Here is a 9046-nt window from a genome sequence, read left to right as displayed (position 1 = left end):
CAGAAAAATTTAGATGTGCTACAGCTGAGTAAAAACGTATGTGTGTATACATGCATCTGCTGCAGGAGCCCCCCGGGGGGGCACTGGGCTGCAGCCCAGCCAGGCACACCCCCCGGTTCCCCTCTCACCATGCTCGGGTTCTGCGGCTCCCCGGTGTGTGAGCTGCCACTGCCCCTGCTGGAGGGCTCCGGCGATCTGCGGGAAACAGAGGTGGCAGGCGGCATCCAAGCACGCAGCCACCTCCTCCCCAGGCTCCAACTTTCCTGACTCCCGCCGCTCTCCAGCCTGTGCGCCCCCAGCCAGGCACTTCCCCAGCTGTTTAAAGGAAAATTAGTTTCAGGTGGACACCTCTGGCCAGGACTACACTCCAAAATCAGATTGATGTAAGCCGCCTTGCTGGTTGTGCTTGTGTCTATACTTAAATTTGTCTCTCACTGATGTAAATGCCATATTATGGTGATGCAGTAACCCCACTGTGATGTTATTGACATGATTTGTGGCCATATAGGTCATTGTTGCAACCAGGGTCCTATGGTTGCACCAGCTCTTGTACAGAGGAGGTCAAGTGGTGTGTCTATGGAAAAGTTGTAGTTTTCTGGTTATGATTATGCTGTCTGTTTGTGTGTATCATTTTCGTATTTGAAGTTAGGAATATTGGCTATGTATTTGTATCTCAATGTGTTTGATTGTAAGTAACCTCAGTGAAGCATTTGGTCAGCTTCTTGAGAAAGGACTATTCTCAGTAAGTGCCCAATCAAAAAATACTTAACTGACAGTGGACTTTGGGAGATGCCAATCTACATCTGAGCTTTCCTGGGAACGTTCAAACTAACAAGTAAACAATGGCGTCAGCCTGCAAAAAGCTGAATCATTCATGGATATGTGACTTTCTTGGTGGCTACAAACTCCATCTTGTTGCTGTGACTTTGCACAGAAGAACAAAGGAGTTTCCACCCACAAGAGAGAGAATATAAAAGGCCCTGGAAACCCCTCCATTTTATCTTCAGCTGGCTTAAGAGATGGCCTCTCCACCCTCAAGAGGTGCCTGAAAGAAACTGGAACAAAGAACAGTAACTATGGGGATGTGAGTGATTGCTGGACCCAGACTAGGAAGGAGTCTAGTCTGTGAAAGAAGCTTATTGGAACATCTCTGAGGGTGAGATTTACCTGCATTCAGTTGCTTACTGTATTAGGCTTAGACTTGCGTGTTTTCTTTTTATTTTGATTGGTAACTTACTTTGTTCTGTTATTACTTAGAACCACTTAAATCTTACTTGTTATACTTAATAAAATCACTTTTTGCTTATTACTGAACGCAGAGTTAGTGACTAATACCTGGGGGAGCAAACAGCTGTGCATATCTCTCTATCAGTGTTATAGACGGAAGACAATTTATGAGCTTACCCTGTACAAGGTTTATACAGAGTAAAATGGATTTATTTGGGGTTTGGACCCCACTGGGAACTGGGTATCTGGGTGCTGGAGAGCCTGCTAAGTAGTTTTTAGTTAAAGCCTGCAGCTTTGGGGGATGTAGTTCAGACCTGGGTCTGTGTTTGCAGCAGGCTAGCGCATCTGGCTCAATAAGACAGGGCTCAGAAGTCCCAAGCTGGCAGGGAAAATGGGCTCAAAGGTAGTATCAGCACATCAGGTGGCAGTCCCAAGGAGGCCTCTGTCACCCAACCTGTCACAGTGGTGTAGTCGGCAGGATCTGTGCACAGCTGATTGCTTTGAGATGCTGGTAGTGATTTTAAATGAGTTTTAAGTGTGGTGGCTGGAGAACAAAATGGTTACTGGTTTGTTATTTTCTGTTTGCTTATTTCAGGTAAGGGAAATAGAGGCAGAAAAATCAGCAAAATAGGTGAGAGTGAAGCTCAGAAGAAGCTAGAACTGCACAGGTTACAAATTGCTAAGAAGAAAAAAGACAGAGAACTTGAGGCCAAGAAACAGGCTCAAATTGAAGCACAAAAGACTGCCCACCAGCAAATCCTGGACTTAAAAGACTGTCATGGGGCAGGACTCACTGCTGCAGCGCCTCCTGCTGGTTGTCCAGGGAATTAGTGTTTCCAGCCTCCGGAGCGCCCTCTGGAGGCCGGTGTCCTGCTGGGCCTGCGTCCCTCCTGGACCCCAGTACCCCTTTCAGGCCAGGGTGCTGCCCCCTGGCAGTACCCCCACAGATCTGGGTCTCCCCTCCCTGGGGAACTCCCACCTTCTATCCCCACCTCACCTCAGACTATAGCTACTGCCAGTCTTGATCTATCCCCCGTTCATTGGGGCAGACTACAGTGTAAATGCCACTCATCACTGGCAAGGGGGATTTGGACCTGCTGCCTCTGCCTATCCTTGGGCTGACCCTCTTCAACCCCACTACCCTTTCCAGCCTTTAACAAGGCCTGCAGTCTAGGGGGTTTCCAGGCTGGAGCTCCCCCAGCTCCTCTAGCCTTCCCCCAGCCCTGCTCCACTTTGGGTACTCTGTTTAGCTCCCCAGCAGCCAGGTCCTTCTCCCTCAGCAAGCTAGAGAGAGAGACTCACTTAGCTCCTGGCTTCCCTGGCCTTTATAAGGCCAGTTACGGTCTGATTGGGGCATGGCCCCAGCTGTGGCTGCCTTCCCCAATCAGCTGAGGCTTGCAACTCTTACTAGCCGCAGCCCTCACGCAGCCTCAGCCCTCTGTCAGGGCTGACTTCAAGCCCTTCAGGGCAGGAGCAGGTGACCACCCCATTACAAAGACAAAGAAATTGAGGTCCAGAGACAAGCACAAAAGATAGACCCAGAGGCATGAACTGGCTGTAATGGAGTGGAAGAGGTGCACAAAGACATGTGTCTTGGAGGTAGAATTGGAGTCCTGGTGACTGCTGTGGTGGGAACAGATTCCAAGGACTCTGTAGCTGGAAGCAAGCCCAACCTGAGTGAAATGGGTGGGGGGGATTTTGCTGGCCAGTGAAGGGTCTGTCATAGCTGGTAGCTGTAAGCCCACAGCTGGATCAGGGTCACCTTTGCTTTTGGGGGATACAGGATTGTCTGCCCCAGAGGGGAGCCCAAAGAGGAATTTTAGGTATACTGCCTCTGCCATGGATAGTGTCCAAGTCTGTGGCAGTACATTCAGGAGGAGGGTATGACGTTGCACTCTATATGATTTTATGAAAATATGCTAATGAGTGTGAATATAATGTAACTGGAATATGCTTCATGCAAAAGGTCTCTTGTAAGGTATCTTTACAAAGCTTATAATCTACGGAGTGTGGTCATCCTATTTGTATAAATGTATCATTCTTGTATCTGAAACTAGAAATAGGATATATAACTGAGGTCCTATTGTAATTATGTAAAGTGTGGGCCATTAATGGTGGTTTGGAATCTTGATGGCTCCCATCAACTAGGACAGTGGTCTCCAAAGTGGGGTGCGCAAGAGGATCCTTCAGGGTGCACAGCAGGAGGAGTGCTGCCAGAGCAGCGCCACTCTTTTTTCCCCCCGCTCTCTCGGCAGTTTGGCCAAGAATCTGAGCCGCCTTTTTTTTTTTTTCCTCCTTTACCCCTCCCTCAGCAGTTCAACCGGGAGTTCGAGTGGCTTTTTTTTTTTTTTTTTGCTTTGACAGTTTGGCTGGGAGCAGGAGGGGGTGTGTGCTCAAAAATTTTTTACTGATGGGGTGTACAATCAAAAAAGTTTGGAGACCACTGAACTAGGATAATTGGTTGTAATGGCTCTGTTTACTTGCATGCCTTCCTGTGAGTCAGGCCAGGAAGAATGAAGGCTTGGGGTCTCACAGGACATGTCACCAGGTACTGGAATCCATCTTAAACCTGGGGCTTTACCATTTAGAAGGAAGGGTGGGGACCCAGCGAGACAAAAGATTCCCACCTTGTGCCAAAGCTATACACGGGGGTGGAACAGAACAAAGGGGGCTACAGTCATGAGAAATCCCCTAGCTACCACCTGAGTTGGAACAAGGACTGTACCAGGGGAAAGGATTGGGCCCAGACTAGAAAGGAGTCTAGTCTGTGAAAGAAGCTTATTGGAAGATCTGAGGGTAATATTTATCTGTAATCAGTTTCTTAATGTATTAGGCTTAGACTTGCATGTTTTTGTTTTATTTTGCTTGGTAACATATTGTGTTCTGTCTGTAATTACTTGGAACCACTTAAATCCTACTTGTTATACTTAATAAGCAAAAAGTTATTTTATTAACCCAGCGTAAGTAATTCCTGGGGGAGCAAACAGCTGTGCATCTCTATCAGCATTATAGAGGGCAAACAAACAATTTCGGAGTTTACTCTGTATAAGCTTTATACAGCATAAAATGGATTTATTTGGAGTTTGGATCCCATTAGGAGCTGAGCGTCTGGGTGCTAGAGAGGAACACTTCTTAAGCTGTTTTCAGTTAAATCTGCAGCTTTTGGGGGGGGGTGTGGTTCAGACCTGGGTCTGTGTTTGCAGCAGGCTACTATGTCTGGCTCAATAAGACAGGGTACTGAAGTCCCAAGCTGGCAGGGAAAATGGGCTCATGGGCAGTCCCAAGGGGGGGTTCTGTGACCGAACCCATCACAGTGCTCCCCAAAGAGCATTGAGCTAAGGTCAATACACTGAGGTTGATACAGCGCAAGTATAAACACTGTAAAAAACAATGAATCAGCCTTATGAAACCTTAGAGACTAACAAATTTATTTGGGCATAAGCTTTTGTGGGCTAGAATCCACTTTATCGGATGCACGAAATGAAAAATACAGGAAAGAATGTGAGGTTAGTCTAATGAGATAATCAACTAACAGCAGGATACCAAGGGAGGAAAAATAACTTTTGAAGTGGTAAGAGAGTGGCCCATTAGACAGTTGACAAGAAGGTGTGAGTAACAGTAGGGAGAAATTAGTATTGGGGAAATTAGGTTTTGTAATGACCCAATTGCTCCCAGTCTTTATTCAGGCCTAATCTGATGATATCTAGTTTGCAAATTAATTCCAGTTCTGCAGCTTCACGTTGGAGTCTGTTTCTCAAGTTTTTTGTTGAAGAATTGCCACTTTTAGGTCTGTTATTGAGTGATTAGAGAGATTGAAGTGTTCTCCTACTGGTTTTTGAATGTTATGGTAATCCTCAGTTAGATTTGTGTCCATTTATTCTTTTGCATAGAGACTGTCTAGTTTGGCCAATGTACATGGCAGAGGGGCAGTGCTGGCACATATCACATTGGTAGATGTGCAGGTGAACGAGCCCCAGATGGTGTGGCTGATGTAGTTAGGTCCTATGAGGGTGTCCCTTGAATAGATGTGGACAGAGTTGGCACCGCGGTTTGTAGCCATCCACAGCCTCAGAAACAACTCTGGCATCATAATAAAAAGGCTGACAAAGGAGGTGCTGTCATCATCATGAATAGGTTGGAATATGAACAAGAGGCTGCTAGACAACTCTCTCACCCCACTGAGGATTACCAAAAGAAACTACATCATTTGCTCAAGAAATTCCCTAAAGAAGCACAGGAACAAATCTACATGGACACACCCCTAGAGCCCCGACCAGGAGTATTCCACTTGCCACCCAAAATCCCTAAACCTGGGAATCCTTGACGCCCCACCATCTCAGGCATTAGCACCCTGACAGCAGATTATCTGGCTATGCAGACTCTCTTCTCAGGCCCTACGCTACCAGCACTCCCAGCTATCTTCGAGACACCACTGACTTCCTGAGGAAACTACAGTCCTTTGGTGATCTTCCAGAAAACACCATCCTGGCCACTATGGATGTAGAAGCCCTCTACACCAACATTCCACACAAAGGTGGACTACAAGCCATCAGGAATAGCATCCTCAATACCATCACAGCAAACCTGGTGGCTGAACTTTGTGACTTTGTCCTCACTCACAACTATTTCACATTTGGGGACAATTTATACCTTCCAGGCAGCAGGACTGCTATGAGTACCCGCATGGCCCCTCAGTATGCCAACATTTTTATGGCTGACTTAGAACGCTTCCTCAGCTCATCTCCTTATGCCCCTACTCTACTTGCGCTACATTGATGACATCATCATCATCTGGACCCATGGGAAGGAGGCCCTTGAGGAATTGCACCAAGATTTCAATGATTTCCACCCTACCATCAACCTCAACGTGAACCAGTCCACAAAAAGAGGTCCCACTGCCTAGACACTACAGTGCTAATAAGCAATGGTCACATAAACATCACCCTATACCAGAAACCTACTGACTGCTATACTTACCTACACGCCTCCAGCTTTCATCCAGACCACATCACATGATCCATTGTCTACAGCCAAGCTCTAAGATACAACCACATTTGCTCTGGTCCCTCAGACAGAGACAAACACCTACAGAATCTCTATCAAGTGTTCTTAAAACTTCAATACCCACCTGGTGAAGAGAAGAAACAGATTGACAGAGCCAGAAGGGTACCAAGAAGTCACCTAATACAAGACCGGCCCAACAAAGAAAGTAACAGAACACCACTAGCCGTCACCTACAGTCCCCAACTAAAACCTCTCCAGCGCATCATCAAAGAGCTACAACCTGTCCTGAAGGATGATCTCTCACAGACCTTGGGAGACAGGCCAATCCTCACCTACAGACAGTCCCCAACCCTGAAGCAAATACTCACCAGCAGCTACGCACCACACAACAAAAACACCAACCCAGGAACCAAAGCCTGCTACAAACCGCAGTGCCAACTCTGTCCACATATCTATTCAAGGGACACCCTCATCAGCCACACCATCTGGGGCTCGTTCACCTGCACATCTACCAATGTGATATATGCCATCATGTGCCAGCAATGCCCCTCTGCCATGTACATAAACCTGTAAACACTGTGACACCTATGTTTACCTTAACAGTCCTCCAGCAGCTGTTCCACAATGCCTGACACTGACTGCTCTGGTCAAAATTGTGACCTCCTCTGCCCAGAGATCATGGAGACTGGAAGCCACCTCCCACCCCCACCTTTGAAACCCCCCCACATTTTTGAAATGCCTTTTCCTGACTGCCCAGTTTGGCAAGCACAGGTAGCAGCTCTCAGACTCATAGGCTTTAAGGCCAGAAGGGACCATCATGATCATCTTGTCTGACTTCCTGCACATTGCAGGCCACAGAACCTAATCCTCCCAATCATGTAAGAGACCCATAACCTCTGGCTGTGTTACTCAAGTTCTCAAATTATTTAAAGGCTTCAAGTTACAGAAAATCTACTATTTACTCTAGTTTAAACCTGCAAGTGATTCATGTTCCATAGGATGGTGAAAAATCTTAGAGTCTCTATCAATCTGATCCCAGGGGAAACTTCCTTTCTGAACCCATATATGGTGGTCACTTAGACCCTGAGCATTTCTGCAAGATCCAACAGTGGACACCCAGGAAAGAATTCTCTGTAGTAACACTGAGCCCTCCCCTTCTAGTGTCCCATCACTGGCCATTGGAGATATTTGCTACTAGCAGTTGCAGATTGGCTACATGCCATTGTAGGCAGTTTCCTCTCCATCGACTTATCAAGCTCCTTCTTGAAGCCAGTTAGGTTTTTTGCCCCCACTGCTCCCCTTGGAAGACCCTTCCAGAACTTCATTCCTCTGATGGTTAGAAACCTTCATTTAATTTCAACCCTAAACTTGGTGATGGCCAGTTTTATATGCATTTGCTCTTGTGTCAACATTGGTGCTTAACTTAAATAACTTATCTCCGTCCCTGATATTTATCCCTATATTGTATTTATAGAGAGCAATCCTCTCTCTCCTCAGCCTTCTTTTGGTTAGGCTAAAGAAGCCAACCTCTCTTCTGTCATGAGATAGGTTTTCCATTTCCCTGATCATCCTAGTAGCCCTTCTCTGCCCCGTTCCAGTTTGAATTAATCTTTCTTAAACATGAGACCAGAATTGCACACAGTATTCCAGATGAGGTCTCACTTAGTGCCTTGTATAATGGTATTAACATTTCCATCTCTCTACTGGAAATACTTTGCCTGATGCATCCTATGACTGCATCACATTGATGGCTTATAGTCATTCTGTGATCAACCAATACATCCAGGTCTTTCTCCTCCTAGATCACTTCCAACTGTTAAGTCCCCAGTTTATAGCAAAAATTGTTAGTCCCCAAGTGAATGAACTTGCACTTTGCACTATTAAATTTCATCCCATTTCTATTACTCCAGTTTTCAGGGTCATCCAGATCTTGTATGGTATTCTGGTCCTCCTCCATATTGGCAATACCTCCCAACTTTGTGTCATCTAGAAATTTTATTAGCACAGACTTTTTGTGCCAAGATCATTAATAAAAGTGTTAAGATTGGTCCCAAGACCGATCCCTGAGGAACTCCACTAGTAACCTCCCTCCAGCCTGACAGTTCACCTTTCAGTAAAACCTGCTTCCCTTTCACCAGTTCCTTATCCACCTTTCATTTCTCATATTAATTCCCATCTTTGCCAATTTAACTAATAGTTTCCCATGTGGAACTGTATCAAATGCTTTACTGAAATCCAGGTTAGATTAAATATACTGCATTTCCTTTGTCTAAAAAAAGGAATTATCCTTTCAAAGAAAGATCAGGTTGGTTTGGCATGATCTACGTTTTGTAATACCTCATTGTATTTTATCCCAATTACTATTTATATCTATGTCCTTAACTACTTTCTCTTTCAAAAGTTGTTGCAAGATCTTGCATACAATTGAGGTCAAACTAACAGGCCTGTAGTTTCCTGGATCACCCCCCCCCCTTCTTAAAACTAGATACTATATTAGCAATCCTCCAGTCATAGGGTATGACCCCTGAGTTTATGGATTCATTAAAAATCCTTGCCCTTGATCTTGTAATTTCAAAGTGCCTGTTTCTTTTATATTCTTGGATGGAGATTATCGGGCCCCCTGATTTGGTCCCATTAAGCTGTTTGAATTTGACTTCTATCTTGGATGTGATCATTTTTACTTCCATATCCTCATTTCCATTAGTCACTTTGCCACTACCCCTTAAGATCCTCATTATCCTTATTGAAATCTGAGGCAAAGTATTCATGTAGGTGTTGGGCCATGCCTAGATTATTTTTAATCTCCCCCCCCCCC

Source organism: Mauremys reevesii, linkage group 4 (genome assembly GCF_016161935.1).
Source record: "Mauremys reevesii isolate NIE-2019 linkage group 4, ASM1616193v1, whole genome shotgun sequence".
NCBI classification, from domain to species: Eukaryota; Metazoa; Chordata; order Testudines; family Geoemydidae; genus Mauremys; species Mauremys reevesii.
The sequence above is the reverse complement of the archived record's forward strand: the minus strand, read 5'-3'. Positions refer to the sequence as shown.